The sequence below is a fragment of the Chenopodium album genome, chromosome 16, assembly GCF_948465745.1.
Source record: "Chenopodium album chromosome 16, dcCheAlbu1.1, whole genome shotgun sequence".
Classification (NCBI taxonomy): domain Eukaryota; kingdom Viridiplantae; phylum Streptophyta; class Magnoliopsida; order Caryophyllales; family Amaranthaceae; genus Chenopodium; species Chenopodium album.
In genome coordinates this window covers 17,454,928-17,478,930 of record NC_137849.1, presented here as the reverse complement: position 1 = coordinate 17,478,930, position 24,003 = coordinate 17,454,928, and the positions used below count along the sequence as shown (strand labels likewise).

At 36.8% G+C, this 24,003-nt stretch overlaps 1 non-coding gene across 1 annotated transcript; it reads left to right on the top strand.

The window, feature by feature from the left end:
- Positions 1-19,899: 19,899 nt before the first annotated feature.
- Positions 19,900-20,006, top strand: LOC145587027 (small nucleolar RNA R71). The gene has a single exon (XR_014101091.1). It is a non-coding gene; the product is annotated as a small nucleolar RNA R71 (small nucleolar RNA).
- The last annotated feature ends 3,997 nt before the right edge of the window (positions 20,007-24,003 follow it).

Below are 24,003 nucleotides of genomic sequence, written 5' to 3'. Positions count from 1 at the left end.
TTTTATTTCTTTAATTTTACTTTCCTTTTAATTCCTTTAATTTTCTTTTCCATTTTCTTTTCTTATTTTATTTTTCTTTTCTTTCCTTTTCTTTTCCTTTTTATTTTATTTTCTATTTTTATTTCTTTAATCCTTGTATCTATATATACCCATTTTTGGGTAGAGAGAAAAACAATTAGACAATTAGAGAATTAGAATTAGAATTAGATCATTTTCCTAGCTTAGTTGAGAGCTTCTCTCTCTAGTTTTTAGGGTTAATTTTAGGAGTGGATTTTAGAGAGAGAAAGTGAAGAATTTCAATGGTGATTGAGAGATTGAAGATTCAAATGTGACAATTGTATTGGAGATCTACTCTATTATCAAAGAGCATTTCTAAACTCTATCTCATTTATTGCTTTGTTTAATATTCATTGTTTGGATTGTTGATTTTGATTGGGATTTTATGATTTGATGATTGATTTTGGATATTCATGTTTGTATTGGTAGAATTGATGATAATGTTTGAGTAGTTGTTTAGTTAGGGATTTGGTGAAGCTTATGATGTAATGAATTGATGTAAATTGGGGATAATTGATGGAGTTGATGGTGTGATTAAACTTGGTTGATTGATCATGTGCATGTGTGTGATTAATTAGAGAGTAGCTAACTTTGATTATTGCACTAGATTGCATTGTAAGTTCACATTGATACGGACCATTGATTTGTGGCTTGCATTTACACGATTGAGGTGTCTTGTGATGTTTCCTAGCTAGAGTTTATCGTAGTTGACGCTAGTTAGACCTCTAGGAGAATAGCTTGATATGCTCTTTTGGTTGCATGTTTGATCTTCCCTCACATTGCTTGACTTAGTCGACTTTCCGTTCCAATTTGCATTGTTCATTGCTATTATAAGTAAATCCTAATCCCTAGCTCTTATATTTGTTTGGTTTCTTCGTTTTAGTAGTTGTTAGAGTCATCTTTTATCTCTTGTCTTCGACCTAGCTTAGGCATGTAATTGGAAGCACTTAGGCATTACCGTTCCTTTGGGTTCGACCCTTGACTTACCTCTATACTTGTATTTAGGTTTGTTGAGTGTTTATAAATTTTGTTTGGCTTAGGGAGAATTAGCCCAACGACCTAGTTTTCCCCACGTCATCTTAACATGTCGTGGTAAAAGAGATAAATTGTCACGAGAGCGTTAGATGCGACGATTTATCAAACCAAGAGTGGCTTGGATCCATTAGCATAGAGTTGCTTACCTTAGAATAATAAGAGTTAAGGCAAGCACAAGCATGTTTAATCACTCATTGATTCTTTGGATCTTGGAATCGCCTTATTCTCGCCAAATGAGGACAAATTTAATGCGTGGATAAGACACCTAATAAGATTGAAAGTTTGCGTGATTGCTTTTAAATTTCAAACTTAATATATTATTATCTTGATAAATGGTTATAATTTGCACTTATATTTGTAGAATTCTAAATCAAATTATATTGTTTTCAATGATTGGTAAAGGAAATCTCTGAGAATAGTTCTTAAAGAAAGGAAAGGCATTTCAAAAATACAATTTTCATAAATGACTTTTATAAACTAAGTCTGTAAGGATGGTTGGACATCATGTATTCAAAATACTAGGTAGTTTTGATAAACATGAAGTATTGAGTAGAAAACTCAAATTGTTAGAAGTTGACAACGAACATATCTTTTCGCTTCATACACTAATGAGTACAACTCATTGATGTAGTAATTCTTGTACGAATTAAAGGAAAAGATGGAACTTTGTTTTACGGCGCGCTAGATGCTTAAATATGCCTAAAAAAGTATAAAATTCAAAACACTTAAAGAAATGGTTCTCAAAGATTATGAGATGAAGTATGATAAGAAATATAGGAAATAAGGAATAAAGAAAAGGAATAAGATTCCACTTCTAATAACGATTTCATGTTATTATAGTTAACTTAGCAACTCATTATCTTCACAAGTATCGGATACTGCTTGAGTGTTCCACTTTGAAAGTGACCTTAAACTATTAAAGTTAAGCTAGGTTATTGACTTCCAAGCTTAGTGAATCAAGAAGAGCTACATCAGTTGTAAGGTCGTATGCTTTGTTTAAATACCTTTCAAGCTAAGGATGGAACAAACAAATGGTTATTATGTTCCATAATCAGCAATCCATTAACACACGGAAAGACTCACATTCAAAGTAAAGAGCAATAGTTGCGAACTCATTTGAATGGAATGGTTATCCAAGCCTTGAGTCAAGATTGCTTGATTATAAATAAACATTTCCCTAACATGATAAACTCACAAAGTTCAAGTCATGGGCATGATTTGTATTCCAAACATCTTTAGCAATGTCACATTGACAAGAATGTACTCAAGGCTCTATTAGATAGGCTCTTCATAGTTGATAGATTCGGAATCGTTCTAAGGCAAACAAGTCTTACATGTTAAAAATTGACAAAGTAAAGAGATATTGTTCTTGGCATAGATAATTGACTCCAAAAGCTAAAGAAGATTCAATTACTTCAATGTTTCACAAGAATTTGAAAGAATATGGCTATATTCATTAAATGTGAACAAACTTGACCTTAAGAAGCTCAAAAGCTTAGTGAAGTACAGAATCAACTTGGCAAAATATTAAAAACGTCTAGATCGAGCGATGTTTGCTTGAGCCAAGTGTGACCATCTCAAAGTTATGAAATTGAAATTTTTCATAAAATAACTTCACAAAGAACATAGTATGTCTTCACGGAGACCTCGATGCCATTTGAAAATGACTTGAACGATGATGGATCACATCCCTTCCTATAAAACTCTTAAAGATTTGTACAAATGACTAATGTTACACTAAACAAAATGTCGAAGATAAGAAAGGACACCATATTCGGTTATGCATAGAAATAACTTCTAAATGTCTTTTAAAGTATATGTCTAGGGCTCTTAGCCTCAGTGAGAGCTCACTGGCTCATTTAGAGCTAAGTGGCTTAGTGGGAGCTAGGTAGCTTAGTGGGAGTATATTGACTCAATAAAGGCTATGATATCTCAAATGAGAGCTAACTTTTTGTTTTACAATGAACTTTTACCCAAAGACAATATACATGTCTCTTTGTAAGCATTCAGAGGAGACTACGGGCATTACCTCCACAACCTAATTGAGAAAATAGTATTTGTTGCTCTAGTTGGTGTCTTTCTATAAATAACACATTTCCAAAACGACAAGTGGGAGGAAAATGAACTCAATGACCATCGAGCTTAGCAACAAACTAGAACTGAGAATCTCGGAAGACACAAAAGGCTTCATGAGAATGCTTGATCAAGAATACTCAAAAGGACTTTACAAGTGCCTTAAAAGAGAATTCATTACTCACAAAACGATAGAAATGTTGGAGAAAGATCAACATAATCAAAGGGGTTTGAAAGCGCCTTAAAACTCACTGTTTGATGCAATTACCCCGTATAGGTATAGAACTCACCAAAGGTTTGGATTGAATCCTATAAATTTCTATTAATTTAGAAATAAACCTAAGACATACCGACGTAAGGAAAAGTAGGTCGTTTTCCACCCTTTCCTAGAGCGAAAGAAAATTTGTAAACACTCGACCAACCTAATACGAGTATATGGTAAGTCAAGGGTCGAACCCAAGGGAATGAGTAGGTGCAAGCTATATCCTAGGTCAAGCTACTTCGAAGATTTTAGGAAGAAATGGTTGGTAACTAAGGTATCGAGAAAACTAAATAAATCGAGAAATTCAATATACTAAACACTAGGGATATAGGTTCCACATGCAAGCTCAATGATTATGCTTATTGAAGGATCACTCAATCAATTCAAACATTACAAAGGACAAACAATAGTTGCAATCAAAAGAATCCAAGAGCTATCTCCTATAAGCCAAGTTAGGGTTCACTATGAATGGCTAACTAGGAAAATCACAATTAAATTCAATCAATTAAAGCAATTCTCAAATCAAAGGTTCATGTTATTGAAATTTCCAATGCAATCTAGATTAATCTTATAGGTTGATCACTCCTAGTCTAATTAATCAGATGCACAACAATGTCAACCAATTTAATTGCAACAATTTAATCAATCAAGGTTCATCAAATAGCAAAAATCATCAATCTAGCATGCTTCCCCTTCTCCCTAGCAACTAATCTACTCATTAATCATGGTGAAAATGAAAAACAAAACAAATTAAATCAAAATCATATTCATTTCAAGTTTAATCAAGAAGGAATTCAATCACTCAACAAATTCTAAAACAAAGAATGAAATTCAAATAAACATTCAAAAATTTAAGGAAATTGCAATAGAAGTAAATTCAAAGGAAAGAAATCTCACAAACTTTCATTGATGAAAACAAGAAATCAAAGACCAAGTTGAAATCAATTATCAAATTCAAGCACAATCAAGTAATCTTAAGCTTCTCTCTTTACTTTCTCTCTCTACTAAATCTGGAAATATAAGTGTCAAGTACAAATTAAGTCGTCCCCCTAAAAAGGAAAAGTTTAAGGGTATAAATAGAAGAAACGAGCGAAGGGGGCGGGGCGCCTGGTGCTTGCGCACTACCAGGTCGTGCGCGTGCACAGGTGGGTCTGCGCGCACGCACCCCCTGTGCCGCGCGCGCACCCCTGCTCGGTGCTCGTGGCCTTGCCTCCTTCGCTTGCTCGATCAATATCCGCGCTCCTGAGCATCCCTATCATTGGTGCACTCGAGGCGATGCTCGTGACAAGGGCAGCTCCTTTATCTTCCAAGCATTTGAATGCCTGAAGCCAAAGCATAACTTTCAAGGCCCTCGAGCTCGCAGAGCAAGCTTGAATTGCGTTTTTGGAATCCCAAACTTTGCTCCATCAACTTTCTTGAATGTGCTCAAGCTTTCTCCTTGGTGATCATACCTCGAGAAACTCAACACACCTACAAAACAAGTCAAAGAAACAAAGAATCGAGAGAAATAGTCGAGAAATGAACAAAATGACAAGAAAACCATTAAAAGCATGCATTTCTCTAAACTTACACACAAACACACAAAGTAAGCATTATTATGTAAAAACACGGCAAAAAGGACTAAAAAATGAGTATAAAACTATAAAGAAAACCTAGCCTAAGAGTATTAGATGGTAAGGGAATAGTGTCTTGTAAATTAGCTATGACAAATCCAAATAATTGTTAGAGACCATAAAATCTGAAATAGACTCCATGTTTGAAAGTCATGTTTTGATTAATTTGCATGAAGGGTGAATGACCCATCGATCGCAAATCAGTTTTCAAGGAGAAAACTAACAAATGTGAATATGTATATGCATACAAAGCTAGATTAGTTGAAACAGGATACAATTAAATTCACGGCGTTGATTTTAATAGAAACCTATTCACCATTTGGAATGCCCAAGTCTTTTCATGATTATTCTAGCAAAATAGGATTTTGGAAGTGACTATGAAATTTAAAAAATGCTAGATTTGAATGCAAGCTCAAGAAATCCATCATGGAATTAAAAGGAAGCATTGCGTATAGGAATCGGAACGTGTTTTCTCATAAATTTAATAAAAGGATTTGCTTATGGAGAAACATAGAAATTCTTGTGGATAAGAAGTTTAGTGGGAGCAAGAGTCAATCTTGTAAGGTCCAACAAGAAGTTTACAAACTTTGTTTTAATTAACTATCAAATGCTATATGCATAGATTGGAAAGTATTATTGACAATGGACCAAGCTAAAGGCGATACTTAGTACATAATGGGAATTAAGAGCTATGGTATAGACTTAATTAAATGTTTAAACGAGTAAAGAAATTTACCATGTTAAACATGAAAGACATTGAAAGGCTTTCGACCCATATGTATAAAACTAAGTACATGTTTGAACTAAGTATAAGCTAGGCTAAATACTAAATCAAACAAGGAAGACTCTAGTAGGGACTTTCAACCGTATCACACAACAAACAGTTTAGCAAGACTCAGTAAAACTTGATGAGCTAAAACTGTCACATGGATGGAATAAGATTGAGAATCAGTCTACAATTAAGTCCATCATGTACGCTACAATATGGAATAGTCACACAATTTACATGCTTAGAGAGTGAGAAGTATAAAGCACCCATTAAAATAAATCTAATTAATGGATTGTTAGATTATGCTTAAGAACTCCAAAGTACTTGGATAAGTAAATGGGATTGGTTCTTGATGCATGGAAACAAATATAATTTGAGAATTTATGTTGCAAGCCGATTCTTTGGAAAGATCAAGATCCTTAACAAGGAAGTCATTTATAAGCACGAGCTAAAATGTGTCTTGGCTTGGGAATGGCAACATGGATGTGCATCGATGTGTAATGTGTGGAAATTTAAGGTAAATTTCCATGATCACAAGTGATTAGGGTATCCCAAATCATTGTGAGCTTTTTGGAGTGAAACCCAAGCAAAGCATCATCAGGAAGTCTTCTAAAATATATGTTGAGAATATTGTTGCCTTAAAAGCAATAATAAGAAAGATGTTAAATGGAAAGTTCGTTATTGAACGTTAATGATTGTAGGTTGTCAAGTTGAAGATCTCAGATCATGAAAATATGTGGGAGCCATCACTTAGACAATAAATCCTAAATCACATATAATCCATAACACTCTCAAAATTTATCATCTTATTATGAAAGTGATCGATAATGAAGATACTAAGATTTGCAAAGTAATCATAACTAAACCTATGCAATAAGTGAACGACAACATTCACAATTGCATGAAAGAAATCAAGCATATTAAATATGGGCGTGATTTCTAAACCTATGCAATAAGTGAACGACAACATTCACAAGTGCACTTTTTATAAAGAGTATTACACTTAAAACATTGGAAAACCATTTATCATAAGATGAAACGTTGTAAAGTTTCGTGGTGGAATAAAAGTTTTCTAAATATTCCACAAAACTATTTAATTATGGTTTAGAATTAAATTATGAGTCCATTCGATTAATGAGAATATTCTAAATTGGGTATCAAGACAATGTCTTGGATAAGGAAACACCTATTAAGTGAACGTTGAATATTTTAATCAAAAATTATCCCTAGTAAAAGTCATTTAAATGATGGACGATTGATGACAACTTGAGATTTGTGTGTAGTATGATTTATAGCATTGTTTCTTGTGTTACAAGGATATGATTGTCATAAATCATTTGCACAGGCATTAGTTTGGAACTATACCGGATAGACCTTTGAGAGTACTTAAAGAGATTTAAAAATTGTCATAAGTGTACTTCTTATTATGGCTATCGGAACCTCTTTCCTCGACAATAAGGATTGTGAGTTCTCTTTTTTGAGTACTAGTCCATTTGTATATTCGTCAAACGTCTGCCGTACATGGGGTTTATAACGGCAACACTCGGGCGGCTAGGTCCTCTTAGTAAGAGAAGCTGACAGTACAAGATTGAGAATGTCCCCTACTAATAATAGGGAACATGTCTTTGTTGTTACAAGGCCTCTCGAAGAGCGAGACTCTGAAAATGCATAGTCGTGCTTAGATAGATTTTCTAAATCATATGCTTATTGAAAGTCGAACTCGGATTTCGAGAAACACTTCTAGACGTAATAAGGATGACGAATAATCTTACCTTATAGTTCATGAAGAGATATTAAGTGACACGGGAAAAAGGCTATACACTAAAAGTGCACTTGCCCGGAAGGACAAGTGGGAGATTGATAGGAATAGTGTCCTTCGAACAACTGTATTATTCCGATATAGGGTTCAAAATTATTAGAAAGCTAATTATTCAATGAGGTCAAGTAATCAGAAATGCCTAGTTGGATGCCGCTTCTGATCTGTAATATTAATGTATAGTTAATATTATAGATTAATCTTGAATGACCCCTTCGGGTCACACCCAAGAAAACAAATGATCCATAACGACGAATTAATCCGAAAGGAATTAATGAGTAACTTGAGTATTATGAACATAGACGTCGGATATCGAGCTAGGAGCGTTGAAACTGAGCGTCATAAGTCAAGTTGATTTTAGGAATCAACTAAGACATGAAAAATAATCAAATGACGTATTGTGCTTAAATTACAAGAATAGCACTACCCCTAGCCACGCCTTGAACCGAAGGTAGGTGGCTAAAGGGCCGCAAGCGCTAAGGCAGTAAGCAACGCAACCATCGCTAGCCCAGGTAGGCTGGGCGTGGCATGCAAGGCTTGCTGATGGGCTTATTAGCCTTGCACTTCACAACAACCCCAAGTCAAAGCAACCTAGCGAGTTCAGCAAGTAGGCCGAGCTTGTAAGGCTGCTGCTGCTCGCTTGTGGGCTGGTGCGCGTGGCCTGCGGTATGCTGCCGTGGGCTCGTTGACACGGGCTGGCATGACCAGCCTTGTGGCACAAGGCTAGCAGTAGGGTGGACTTGCTGCTCAAGGTCGAGTAGCTGCCTAGACTGACCGAATACGTGAGGGTGGCCCCTTGCCTTGCTCTCTAAGGCCAAGGTGGTTCTCCCACCTACTCTCTCTTGTGTGTGGACACTGGTTATTCGATTATTGTTTCTTTGTTTTAATTTAATTTAGAATTAAATTAAATCATTCTTTTCTAATTATTTCATTTCTCTCACATGGAAAGATGATTGGAATTTTGGGAGCCTTTGCCTATAAATACCAACCTTAGGAGTTGGGATTACTTACTTGAGTTAAACTCAATAAGGCATCTCCAAAAGATAGAAAACCTTTAAGTTCATAAAACTCAAGTATTCTATTTTGGTCTAGTTCGGCTAAACTCCGAGTAAAGGCCGGACGGATCATTGTTGCGCGTGGATTTCAATTGGACAATTTTAATGAGTGGATAAGTGATATGTTTATTTTGTATAATGTTTTACCCCCGTCCCTTGGTCGTAATTAGTAGTGTTTTTGGCTCTTTAGAGCCACTTTTATTACTAATTGGTGTTTTATAGTGTTTTCGTAGTTTTGGTTGAGTTTTGTAGGAAATTGCATCTTTGGAGTTTTTTTTCCCGTGATTATCGCGGAACGACTACAAGCATTTGAAGGCACGACCGATTTCATTGGACACCGAGTATTCAAGACCCGAAGTGGAGATTCGAATTGGGTCAAGAATGAAGCCCAATCCAAGTCCAGCTTATAGCCCGGCCCGATCGGGCGGATGCCCAGAACAAAGGGGTGAAGAAAACGGCGGGCCCGATCGGGCGGACCTGAGCCCGATCGGGCGCGCTTTTCTGGGGTTCTATTTTCAGCGATTTCTTAGTTTTAATCAGGAGTAATTTTAGGGATTTTGGTATAAACACGATTTTAATGCTTTTGTTTAGTACCTCTCTTCTTAGACATTCTCTCTCTACTTAGTTTTATTTTCTCTCTCTAAAATCTCTATAATTTGTTCTTGATTCAACTCCTTGTTTACGATAACTTCGGTAACAATTTCTTTGTTATTAATTTCAGTAATTTTATTTCTTTAATTCATCATGTTTCCTTTAATTGCTTTGATTAGTTTAGATTCAATTATGTGTGAGTAGTTCTCTTTCTAGGGTTATTGGGGATCCATAAATAATATGAAGGGGGTAATTTATTATTATTGATTGTCAATGCTTGATTAATTTCCTATTGATTGATTTAATGCTATGCCATTAGATTAGGCCTGGTTTAATTGTATGAGTTTAGCAATATTGATTCGAGATTCGAGAGATAAGAATTGATGTTTAAGCTTAGTTTCAATAGGCGGATTAATTTATAAATGGTTAAGTCAAGATTCGAGAGATGAGATTTAATACCGGTAAATTAACTCTGTGATTGTAATACGTAGCGAAAGCCCTTTATGATCTGATTAATTGATGCATTGATGATTGATTGTTATGTTTTACCCTGGAATATTGTTTATTGTTGAACCTATGCCCTAGGCTTTTATTTCATTGATTTTCCTTCTACTTTTATTCCTTCCCACTTTTACTCTTAGTAGTTAAGTTCCCTTTTATAATAACAATTTGATCACTTGATAATTTAGATTATATTATTAATTGGGAATAAATTGACTTGTTTCCCTGTGGTTCGTCCCTTCTTCCCTATCTACATAGTTAGTGGATTTAGGTAATATTTTTTATTAGGTGATTACGACTTTAGCCTGTCAATAAGACGCTTAATAAGATTGAAAATTTGCATGCATGCTTATAAAATTCAAACTTATTATGTTATTATGTTGATAAATGGTTATATTTTGCACTTATATCTGTAGAATTTTAAATCAAATTATATTGTTTTCAATAACTGGTAAAATCTTTGAGAATGGTTCTCAAAGAAAGGAAAGGCATTTCAGAAATACACTTCTCATAAAATCACTTTTATAAACTAAGTCTAAAAGGACAGTTGGATATCATGTATTCAAAATTCTAGGTAGTTTGATAAACATGAAGTATTGAGTTGCAAACTCAAATTGTCAATACTTGAAAACCAACATATCATTTCGCTTCATACACTATTGAGTACAACACATTGATGTATGTAAGAATTGAAGGAAAAGATGGAACTTTTTTTACGGCGCACTAGGGACTTAATTATGCCTAACAAAGTATAAAAGTCAAAATACTTAAAGAACTGGTTCTTAAAGGTTATGAGATGATGTATAATAAGAAATTTAGGAAACGAGGAACAAAGAAAAGGAATGAATTCCATTTCTACCAAAGAGTTGATGTTATTATAGTTAAACTTCGCAATTTATTATCTTCACAAGTATTAAATACTGCTTGGGTGTTCCACTTTGAAAGTTACTTCAAACAATTGAAGTTAAGCTAAGTTATTGAATTACAAACTTAGAATGAAGCAAGAAGTTCTACATCAGTTGTAAGGTTGTACGCTTTGTTTAAAGTCCTTTTAGGCTAAGGCTGGAACAAATAATGGTTATTATTATGTTCCATAATCAGCAAACAATCCGTTTACACTAGGAAAAGCTCACATTCAAAGTAAAGAGCAATAGTTGCGAATTTATTTGAATGGCCTGGTTGTGTAAGCCCTAAGTCAAGAATGCTTGATTATAAACAAACATTTCGCTAATACGAATACTTACAAAGTTTAAGTCATGGGCATAATTTGTGTTCCAAACATTCGTTAAGCAATGTCACATTGACAAGAACGTACTCAAGACTCTATTAGATAGGCTCTTGATAGTTGATTGATTTGGAATCGGTCTATGACAAACAAGTCTTACTTGTTGAAATCGACAAAGAAAGAGCTATTGTTCTTATTATAGACAATTAACTCCGAAAGCAAAAGAGGATTCAATTACTTCAACATTTCACAAGAATTTGAAAGAATATGTCTATATTCAACAAATGTGAGCAATCTGGACCTTAAGTAGCTCAAAAGTTCAGTGAATTACAGAATCGACTAGGCAAGATATCAAAAACATCTAGACTAGATCGTGGATGTTTGCTTGAGCCAAGTGTGACCATCTTAAAGTTATGAATTGAAATTTTCGTAAATAACCCCACAAAGAACATAGTATGTCTTCACGAAGACCTCGATGCCATTTGAAAATGACTCGAACGATGGTGGATCACATTAACTCCTATAAAGTTTTAACGATTTGCACAAATTACTAATGTTACACTAAATAAAATGTCGAAACTATGAAAGGACGCCATATTCAGTTATGGATAAAAATAACTTCTAAACGTCATTTTAAGTATATGTCTAAGGCTCTTAGCCTTAGTGGGAGGTCACTGGCTTAGTGGGAGCTCATCGGCTTAATGGAAGCAAAGGGCTGTAAAAGCACCTTGAAACTCAGTGTTTGATGCAATTACCCTGTTTAGGTATAAAATTCACCAAAAGTTTTTGATTGAATCCTATAAATTTCTATTAAGTCAGAAATAAACCTAAGACTTACAAGCATACTATTTACTATTAGATAGTAAGGGAATAATATCTTGTAAGATAGTTAGGACAAATCAAAATTCCTAATAATTGTTAGAAACCATAAAATCCGAAAAGACTCCATGTTTGAAAATCATGTTTGAAACTTGATTTATTTGCATGAAGGGTGAAAAACCCATCAATAGAAAATACGTTTTCAAGGAGAAAACTAACAAATGTGGAAATGTATGTGCATACATAGCTAGATTGGTTGAAAAGGGTAAAATTAAATTCACGGCGTTGATTTTAATAAATTCCTATTCACCAATCGGAATGCTCAACTCTTTTCGTGATTATTCTAGCAAAATTGCACACATGAAATATGGCAATATAGATAACAAAACAGCCTTCCTAAAATAGAAGTTTTGAAGAGACTACGGAAATAGTCTAAGGGTTTTGAAAATATAAATAATGCTAGATTTGAATGTAAGCTCAAGAAATCCGTTATGGGATTTAAGGATGTGTTGCATATAGGAATTGGAACGTGTTTTCTCATAAAGTTAATAAAAGGGATTAGGTTATGGAGAAACATAGAAATTCTTATGGATAAGAAGTTTAGTAGGAGCAAGAGTCAATCTTGTAAGGTCCAACAAGAAGTTTACGAACTCTGTTGTGAAATAACTATCAAATGCTAAATGCTTAGATTTGAAAGTATTTTTAACAATGGACTAAGAAAAAGGCAATACTTAGTATATATTGAGAATTAAGATATATTGTATAGACTTAATAAAATGTTTAAATGAGTAAGGGAATTTACCTTGTTAAACATGAAGGACTTTGAAAGGCTTTTGACCCATATGTATAAAATTGAGTAAATAATGTTTGAACTAAGTATAAGCTAGGAAAATACTAAGTCAAACAAGAAAGACTCTAGTAGAGACTTTTAACTGTATCACATAGCAAACAGTTTAGCAAGATTCGGTGAAACTGGATGAGCTAAAAGGTCACATGAATGGAATAAAATTGAGAATGATTCTGCAATTGAAACCATCTTGTATGCTATGATATGGAGTCGTCACATAACTTACATGCTTAGAGCATGAGAAGTGTAAAGTACAATTCAAATTAAATCTAAGTAATGGATCGTTAGATTATGATCAAGAACATCAAAAGCACTTGGATAGGAACAAGGGATGAGTTCTTGACACATGGAAGTAAATGTAATTTGAGAATTGATGTTGCAAGCACATCCTTAGCAAGGATCAAGATCCTTAACAAGGAATTCGTTTATAAGCACGAGCTGAAAATACATCGTGGCTTGAGAATAGTAACATGGACGCGCATCCATGTGTAATGTGAGGAAATTTATGGTAAATTTCCAAGATAATAAGTAATTAGGGTATCCCAATTCATTGTGACCTGTTTAGAATAAAATCCAAAGCAAAGCACCATTAGGAAGTCTACTAAAATATATGTTGAGAATATTGTTGCCTTAAAGGCAATAATAAGAAAGTTGTTCAATGGAAAGTTCATTGTTGAACGTTGATGATTGTAAGTTGTCAAGTTGAAGATCTCAAATCATGAAAATGAGTGGGATCCATTACTTGGACAACACTCACAATTGCATGAAAGAAATCAAGCATATTAAATATGAATATGATTTCTATTAATGTTTTGTGAACAATATTACTCTTAAAATATTTTTGGATAACCATTTATCATAAGATGAAACGTTAAAAGGTTACATAGTGAAATAAAATTTACTAAGATTTTACCTCTATGGTTGGAAAAGACCTAGGACAAGAACACGTACATAAGACACCAACCATACCACTCGGGCCTAGCATGCTAGGTAGCCTCAATGGTGATTCAAGGATTCGAGCAAGGTATACAAATTCATCATGAAAAAGCTTCAATTCAACATCTAATAACATTATTTAACACAAAATACAAGCTAAAAGTACCAACAGTGGAGTTCTACCATGAAAGCAAAAACAAAGGTTTCAAGGTTCAAAAATGAGGAAGAAGATGACTAGAAAGTGAGAAATTATACCTCAATGAAGCTTTTAATCACTTGAAAATTGCACAAATGAAGAATATAGACCAAATAGAACACCCAAAGTCAAGTTCCCAGCACCAAAAAAAAACCCCAAAATTCGAATTTTAGCCTAAATTTTCGAATTTGAATTCGAAAATATCTGTTTTTTTTTTGTAAAGGATTTGGAGAGGATAGTTGAGTGGTAGAATGAGGGGGAAATCGGGGAGAGAGAAAGGGATTCAATAAGGGGTGTGTTAGGGAGAGGAAGGGCACGAAAAAAAGGGGGGCAGCTGCCAAGGCTGGTGCGTGCGCGAAGCTGGGTTGGTGCGTGCGCACCAGCTACGGTAGGGGGGGGCTACTTTGCTTGCTTGTGGTTGCAACACAAGCCAAGTTTTGCCCTACATGGTGCGTGCGTGCACACCAAGTAGGCCATGGGGGGCTGAAACTTGCCTTGAAACGCACCAAAACAAAAGCTAAAATCTGACCCCTGTAGTGCGCGCGCGCAGGTAGGGTGGTGCATGCGCACCATGGGGGTTCAAAATCCCTTAAATTTCATCAAAATAAGCGAAAATTTCTTACCCCTTTGGTGCGCACGCGCAACCTATGATGCGTGCGCACCAAACAAGAAAATTTCTCTTTTGAACATACTTTCGTGCTTGCGCTCTCATCGGCGCTAACAAGCGCGATGATCAAGTGCTTAAAAATCACACACAAAAATAGTTCGAAAATCACTCAATCATAAATAAAAATTCATGAAAACTCAAACACGAGAGCATGTAACCCTACAAAGTCCTTCATCTAAGCTTAACCAAACCTCATGAAACCTTGAATTAACACCGAAATTGTTGGAAATTTTCATCGATCCAATCTCATGGTACCTAAAATCAAGAAAACAAAGAATAATAAGAAAAGTTCTCAATAATAAAAGAAATATAGAGAATTGAAAAATCCAAAGAAAAGGATTAGAAAACCGGGTTGCCTCCCAGGAAGCGTTTGTGTAACGTCATAGCTCGACGTTCACCACCTATTAAGGTGGTTGTCGGAGAAGCAATATGTGAATAAGGCTAATAAAAGCACCGTCAAAATACTTCTTGAGTCGATGGCCATTGACCTTAAACGGAGATGAAGAATCCATCATTGAAACCTCTACAACGCCACTAGGAAAGACATTTTGAACCAAGTAAGGACCGCTCCATCTTGACATGAGCTTTCAGGGAAACAACTTCATTTTTGAATTATAGAGAAGAACTTTGTCACCAACACAAAACTCTTTCTTCTCAATAAGCTTGTCATGAGTTTCCTTGGAACGAGCTTTGTAAATAATAGAACAATTATAAGAATCGAATCGAAGCTCCTCTAGCTCATGAAGATCTAACCACCTTTTCTCCCCCTGCTCTTGCCAAATCAAATTTTATCTTCTTGATTTCTCACAAAGCAAGGTGTTTGAGTTCTACCGGGAGATGGCATGATTTGAAATAAACTAGGCGGTATGGAGTGGTACCTATAGGTGTCTTGAAAGCCGTTCTATAAGCCCAAAGAGCATCATCCAACTTGTCCGACCAATCCTTCCTATTTCTTGCAACCGTCTTTTCAAGGATTAACTTGATTTGCCGATTGGAAACCTTGACTTGGCCGCTTGTTTGAGGATGATATGGAAGGCCAAATCGTTGATGAACTCCATGCTTTCACAACATCTTTTGAAAGGCATTGTGAATAAAATGAGAACCATTATCTCTTATCACCGCCTTTGGTACACCAAACCTTAGAAAGATGACCTTCTTGAATAATTTCATTACCACCCTGTGGTCATTTGTTAAGGAAGCAATGGCCTTAACCCATTTAGACACGTAATCCACCGCCGCAAGAATTGATTTCCAAAAGATGAGGAAAACGGTCCCATGATATCAATTCCCCATTCATCAAACACTTCTAATTCAAGTATGGGTTATTGAGGCATCTCATTTCACTTGGAGATATTCCCAACTCGTTGACAACGGTCGCATGTCTTAACAAAACCCCATGAATCCTTGAAATGATGCGGCCACTATAAACCGCTTTGAAGAATCTTAGCGGCGGTTTTAGAAACACCCATATGTCCACCACTCGGATCTGAGTGGCACATCTTCAAAACACTAGGAACCTCTTCATTTGGAACACAACGCCTAAGTAAGCCATCGACTTCTCGCTTGTACAAGATGGGATCATCCCACACATAGTGTCTTGCCTCTCTCTTGAGCTTCTTTCATTGAATTTTAGAAAAGGAAGGTGGAAACTCCCCACATGCAAGAAAGTTCACTAAGTCGGCGAACCATGGGAGCTCCTTTGCCTCAATAGCATATAAGAAGTCATCAAGCATCCTATCCTCAATTGGAGGACTATCATCATGAATTTGAAAATCCTCTAGGCGAGAGAGATGGTCCTTCACAACATTTTCCGCTCCTCTCTTATCCCTAATCTCAATGTCAAAGGTTTGAAGTTCAAGTACCCACCGGATCAACCTAGTCTTAGATTCTTTCTTGGCAAAAAGGTACTTGAGAGTCGCATGATCCGTGAAGACAATGGTCTTGGAACCCAACAAATAACAACGGAACTTCTCAAAGGCATGAACAATAGCCAAAAACTCCTTTTTGTTGTGGTGTAGTTCCTTTGAGCACCATTTCTAGTCTTAGACATATAATAGATCACATGTAGCTTCTTTTCCACTCTTTGACCAAAGACACCTCCAATTGCCAAATCACTCGCATCGCACATCAACTCAAAAGGTAAATCCCATCTTGGGGCTTGAACAATAGGAGTAGAGATTAGAGCCTTCTTCAACTTATTGAATGCCTCCAAACACTTATCATTAAATACAAACTTGGCATCCTTTTGAAGAAGAATATTGAGGGGCTTTGCAATAAGCGAGAAATCCTTGATGAACCTTCTATAAAACCCGGCATGTCCTAAGTAAGATCTCTCTCCTTTCACATTGACCGGAGGTGGAAGCTTCTCAATAACCTCAATTTTTTCTTTGTCCACCTCTATCCCCTTATGAGAAATCTTATGGCCAAGGACTATGTCTTCCTCCACCATGAAGTGACACTTCTCCTAATTCAAAACCATGTTCACCTTCTCACACCTTGCCAAACATTTCTCAAGGTTTTCAAGGCATGCCTCAAATGAAACACCTCCTACGGAGAAATCATCCATAAACACTTTCATCCCCTCCTCCACACATATCTCCAAATATACTCATCATGCATCTTTGAAATGTTGCAGGAGCATAACAAAGGCCGAACGGCATTCTCCTATAAGCAAATGTTCCATAGGGACAAGTAAAGGTTCTTTTCTCTTGGTCATCCAGGTGGATAGGGATTTGGAAAAATTTCGAATAACCATCAAGAAAACAATAGAACTTGTGCCTCGTTAGTCTCTCAACCATTTGATCATGAAAGGAAGGGGGAAGTGATCTTTCTTGGTGGATGTATTCAGACGTCTATAGTCTATACACATCCTCTATCCCGTGACTGTCCTCGTCGGAATGAGCTCACCTCTCTCCATCTTTGGGACAACATGAACGGGGGAGACCCACCTAGAACTCGAGATGGGGAATATAATTCCCACATCCAAAAGTTTAGTGATCTCCTTCTTCACTACCTCTCCCATTTGGGGATGTAGGTTTCGTTGCCTCTCAATAGAAGGTAGAGCACCCTCCTCAAGGTTTATGTGATGTGTACATAAAGTGGGGCTTATACCTTTGAGGTCATCAATGGTACAAACCAAAGCACCTTGGTGCTTTCTCAAAAAATCACACAACTCTTGATCTTGGCGCTCACTCAAAGAAGAGCTAACAATCACGGGATAGGTGAAGTTGGGTCCCAAGAATTCATACCTAAGGTGTGATGGAAGAGGTTTGAGCTTAACCATTAGAACACCTTTACCGTCCTTTGATGTAGCCACTTGCAACGCTTCTTGGCTAGAAATGCTCATACACATTTACTCTTCAACATCCTCAAGGCTTCCATTGAGCACATCTTCATACAAAGCCATCTCCTTACTAGGAGCACCTATCTTTTCCTTATTCAACAAAAAATTCTCAAGAGCATCGTTAGAAGGGAGCAATTGCTCATGCATAGAAGACACAACATGATAAAGTGATAAAGAGAATCAATCAACATCCAATTTTCTAAAGAAGAACTTGGATACTTCATACTATCATTCAAGTCAAATTCTATCACCTCATCCCCTACTTTGAGTGAAATTTTAGCACTCTTCACATCTATCAAAGCACCCGAAGTAGCAAGGAATGGTCTCCCTAGAATGATAGGAATGTTAGCATCTTCGTCCATCACAAGAACCACAAAATCCACAAGAATAACAAATTTCCCACCCCACAAAGGGACATCCTCTACCTTACCCTTAGGAAACCTAATTGACCTATTGGCCAATTGCAAAGTCATGTTAGTAGGTAAAAGTTCCCCTAGCTCAAGTCTTTGTTATACCGAATATGGCATAAGGCTAACAGTAGCTCCTAGGTCACACAAGGCATTTTGAATTTGCATTTTGTAAATGGCACAAGGGATGGAAAATTTTCGGGATCTTTTAGCTTAGGTGGCATCTTGTTCATTATGATTGCACTACAATTCTCGGTCAAGTTCACCGTCTCTACACCATCACAAATCCTCCTACCGCTCAAAATGTGTTTGAGGAATTTTGTGTAGTTAGGCATCTGGGTGACAACTTCGGTAAATGGTAGAGAAAGGTGAAGTTGCTTGAGCATCTCAATAAATCTTCCATAAGTGTTCATCTAACTTGTGTCTCATGAATTTTTGTGGATAAGGAAGCTTGGGTTTCACAATTTCTTTCTCCACTCTCACCTCACTAGGCTTCTTAATCTAAACCTCACTCAAAGATGCACCATCTCTCTCATCTTCTACCAAAGCCTCTTTTGTGGCCTCCTTGGTCTCACTCTTCCTAGGCAAACTCTCCTCAAGAACCTTACGACTCCTTGTAACAATAGCATTGACCGCTCTTTTGGGATCTAGGCCTTGGGAAGGTAAAGAAGAAGGACTAGCATGGTCTTTTAAAGCATTAGCAAGTTGAGAAATTTGGTTTTCAAGCACCTTATTATGAGTCATCATTTCATTAAATTTCTTGCCACTTACGGTCATGTAAGTGTTCAACAACTTTGTTTGGTTTTCAATGATTTCTTCCAAATTGGTTCTATGAGAAGAAGAAGAGGATTGAACATAGGAATTATCATTTTGGGTCTTTTGAGTAAATCCGGGTGGGGGACCCCTTTGAGAGTTATTTTGAAAATTTCCCCTGTTTTGATTGTTCCAATTACCTCTACCTTGATTATGGTTACCATAACCTTGGTTATGATTACCATAATTTTGGTTATGATTTTGGCTACTTTAACTTTGGTTGTTATAGTTACCTCGAGAATTTTGGTTCCTATGGTTCCTATTACCACCACTTTGGTTGTAGTTGTCAAAATTTCCATTGTTGTTGTAATTCCTATTCCATTGACCTCTTTGATTCTCAAACCTAGAATCATTATTGTTTGACACATAGTTCACATGCTCATTCACATTTCCATCTTGATCATCACAAACATCCATACATGCTTAAGGGCAATTAGAAACATCATGATCATACAATCCACAATCATCACAAAACAAGCATCCACTAGGCATGTTATTAGATGAAGGAGGGGGTTGAGAATTAGAAGACATACCTCTCCCCTTAGATTGGGAGGGAAGACTTGAAACTTGGTAGGTAGCACTTTCCAACTTCGCCTTGATAGCAGACATCTCCTTCCCCAAGTTTGTCATTTGTGAGGATAGATTGTTGATTGCATTTAGATGATCAACCGAGTACACTGAAGAGCTACTCATGCTAGTTGACTCTCTTTCTCCATCTTGCCAATCTCTATAATACCTCACTACATCTTCAATTATGTCTGCCACTCCCTATTCCGTTTTGTTCATGATAGGACATCCAGCTCATCCATCTAAACATGATTTTCCTTGAGGACTAAGGCCTCCATAGAAGATTTGAATAATTTGGTAAGTAGGAATTTTGTGGTGAGGACATTCTCTTTGATACTCTTTGTATCTCTCCCATGCATCATAGAGACTCTCACTAGGCTTTTGCTTGAAACCTTGAATCAAATTAGCTCTAGCCTCTGTCGTTTTCTTTTGTGGATAAAAACGGGATAGAAATTCCTTGGTCACTTCGTCCCATGTCCTTAGAGAATTCAGCTTGACCACCTTGTCTAGCCATTCCAAGGCACGCCCTATGAGGGAAAAGGGAAAGAACTTGAGGCAGATGAATTCTTGGGAAATTCTATTCACCTTGATAGTATTGCAATATTTTTCGAACTCCTTGAGATGATTTAGCAGGCTTTCATGCTTGGCCCCACTAAATTGTTGCCTCTCTATCAAAGTGATCATTGCCGGCCTTTTTTCAAAGTCATTCGCCGGTGTTGTAGGTGAAGCGATCCCACTCTCAAATCTATATGCACTGGGAATCCCCAATTCTTTCAACGCCACCCTTGGATTTTCTCCCATTCTTGCTTGTTTCTCTTGTTGTGGTTCTTCTTCACTTGAAGTGCTAAGGCTCAAAGATCGTCTAGCAACCCTTCACCTTGCAACAGTTCTCTCAATTTCCGGATCAAATGTCACTAGTGAACGATCACGTGCTCTATGCATACCATCTCAAAAGAAATGATCAGTAGCATGACTACAAGTGTAGCTTAAAAGAAAATCTTTTTGCATTTTCAATTAAAGATGAAATAGACTAAACAACTATAAAAAAGCACCAATATCACTCCCCGGCAATGGCGCCTTTTTTTACGTAGGGAAAAGTAGGTCGTTTCCTAGAGCCAAACAAAATTTATAAACACTTGACCAACCTAATACGAGTATATGGTAAGTCAAGGGTCGAACCTAATGGAATAAGTAGGTGCAAGCTATAGCCTAGGTCAAGCTTCTTCGAAGATTGTAGAAAGATATGGATGGTAACTACGGTATCGAGAAAACTAGATAAATCGAGAAATTCAATATACTAAACACTAGGGATATAGGTTCCACATGCAAACTCAATGATTATGCTAATTGAAGGATCACTCAATCAATTCAAACATTACATAGGACAAACAATAGTTGCAACCAAAGGATCGGAATTCAAGAACTATCTCCTATAAGCCAACTAGGGTTCACTATGAATGGCTAACTAGGAAAATCACAATCAAATTCAATCAATTAAAGCAATTCTCAAATCAAGGGTTCATGTCATTGAAATTTGCAATGCAATCTAGATTAATCTTATAGGTTGATCACTCCTAATCTTATTAATCACATGCACAACTATGTCAACAAATTTAATTGCAACAATTCAATCAATCAAGGATCATCAACTAGCAAAAATCATCAATCAAGCATGCTTCCCCTTCTCCCTAGCAACTAATCTACTCACTAATCACGGTGAAATTGAAAAACAAAACAAATTCAATCGTAATCATATTTATTTCAAGTTTAATCAAGAAAAAAATCAATCACTCAACAAATTCTGAAGCAAAGAATGGAATTAAAATCAGACATTCAAGAATTTAAAGGAAATTGCAAATAAAGTAAATTCAAAGGAAAGAAATCTCACAAACTTTCAATGATGTGAAGAAGAAATCCAAGATCAAGTTAAAATCTAAGATCAAATTCAAGTACAATCAAGTAATCTTAAGCTTCTCTCTCTACTTTCTCCCTCTACTATTTTTGGAAAATAAGTGTCAAGTACAAAAAAATCGTCCCCCTAAAAAGGAAAAGTCTAAGGGTATAAATAGAAAATCGAGCGAAGAAGAGCGGGGCGCCTGGTGCGTGCGCACCACCAGGCCGCGCGCGCGCACAGGTGGGTCTGTGCGCACGCACCACCTATGCTGCACGCGCACCCCTACTTGGTGCTCGTGGCCTTGCCTCATTCGCTTGCTCGAGCATCCCTATCATTGGTGCACTCGAGGTGATGCTCGTGAGAAGGGCGGCTCCTTTATCTGAACACTTCAAGCCAAAGCATTGCTTCTAAGGTTCTCGTGCTTGGGGAGCTAGCTTGAGTTGCATGTTTGGATTCCCGAACTTAGCTCCATAAACTTCCTTGAATGCGCTTAAGCTTCCTCCTTGATAATTAAACCTCGAAAAACTCAATATACCTACAAAACAAGTCAAAGAAACGAAGAAGCGAAAAAGGATAATCGAGAAATGAATAAAATAGAAAGAAAACCATCAAAAGCACACATCTCTCTAAACTTACGTACAAACACGCAAAACCAGCATTATTATGCAAAACCACGACATAAAAGACTAAAAACGAGTATAAAACTATAAAGAAAACCTAGCCTAAGAGTGCCATAAATGACACTCATCAGGAGGTTCACAGTGATGCTACTTTTTGTCCTCTGCTATGCCCCTCTGGGGCTGAGAACACTCCATTCCACCCTTTGATGAATGTTTGGGCTGACAAATCTTTGTTTATGGATAACACGCAAAATGGTGGCACTTTGGGTTATCGCCTTACTTAGGGCATTCGTCTTCCTGCTGACTCTACTAGCAGCTCTATCAGTCTCCCTATTGCCATTGCGTGCCATGATTTGCATAAGGTTAGCTTTTATATATCTAGCTTTTCTTCTTTGCTGTAGCTTTCTCCTTTTGCTTATTTTCTTGCTTTTGCCTTATCTTGTTTTTATTGTTTCACTTATCTGTTTCAGCTTGTTTGCTTTAATTTGCTTTTTCCTTAACTTATCAACCTTAGCTTATCTTTGCCCTATTGTTTATTTGCATCTTACCAAGTCTGTGGGCGACTTGGCTAATGCCTAACTTACAGTTGAGAAAGAGTATCAAAATCAAGGCCTAGACCTTGCTCAGAAGGATAAGGAAATCCAACAGGCTCGCTCTGAGAGAGATGCGATGGCTGGTGAGGTGGCTCCATTGAGAGAGGGAGCGGATGCCCTGCAACTACAGCTAGGAGAATTCCAGCTCACTAAGACCAAGCTGGCAGACTGTGAGGGACAATTGGGAACTTCTCAAGCCAGGGTGCAAGCATTGGAGGCTGAGATGGCCGATTTACGGGTAGGGAGAGAGAATGAGCTTGAAGCTGCTAAGAAAGAGGCACTTAGGTCTTCTGTGCTTTCTTTAGCTTTTGCTAAACTACTTGCTGATCACCGTGATGGGGGCTGGGAGGCCGTAGCTTGCTGTGTGAGTGGTCTTTATGGTGGGAGTGAGGAGTAGCAGGCTCGTTTCAACGCCTTTTAGGCTATGGTTGACGCTGCTGGGGAAGCTAACTGCAAAGTCCCCAACCATGCTGTGCTGAATCTGGAGGTACCTTCATGCACTAACATTGCTGCTGCCATTAGAGTGGAGACTCTAGCTAATGAGAATAATGGTTTTGGCAGCTATCTCCCCCTTCCTACAACGGTTTATCGGAGTTTCCCTCACTTAAGTCTGTAGTTACTAGGTGGCTTTTGTTATTCTCTTTGGGGTGTATAGCTTTTGTTATTCTGTTTCGCTCAACAAGCAATGATCTTCGATAACTTTCCTAGAAAGTTATCACGTAAAAATAAGAGATTGCTACAAGCAAAGCGATCTTCGACGATAATCCCTAGGATGTGGAAACTAGTACATAATTGAATTTATGTATCACAGTTTGGTAACACTTTTTAAATTGCAAATTTATTAGATTTATAAGTAACACTTTGGTAACATTTTTGTAGAATGTAACACTTTTAATATAGGTATCATTACAAAGTAACACTTTTAAATAGGTAACATTTTGTAGTAACATTAAAAGGTGTTACCTTTTTGTTTTGGGAAAAGATAAAAAATTCAATTAAAAAAGTGCTCCAGTAAGTGTTACTAGGTACGTACGTAATTCCCAATTTTAACAATTCATTTATATCTAGGTTATTATTGCCGCCAAAGTGTAATAAAAAATACTGTAAAATTTTGGGTAAAATAATGCTTAAAACTGCCAAAGAATTGAAAAAAAAAACACTCACTCACAATATTAGTCTTCGAATTTCCTCCTCTCAGAGCAGCAGCGAAAACCTAGCGCAATTTCATCAGAAATTCATTGGTTGTCTTGATCGTGATCTTGGGTATAATCGAAATCGATCATCGTGCTTTCAATTGCAGATAA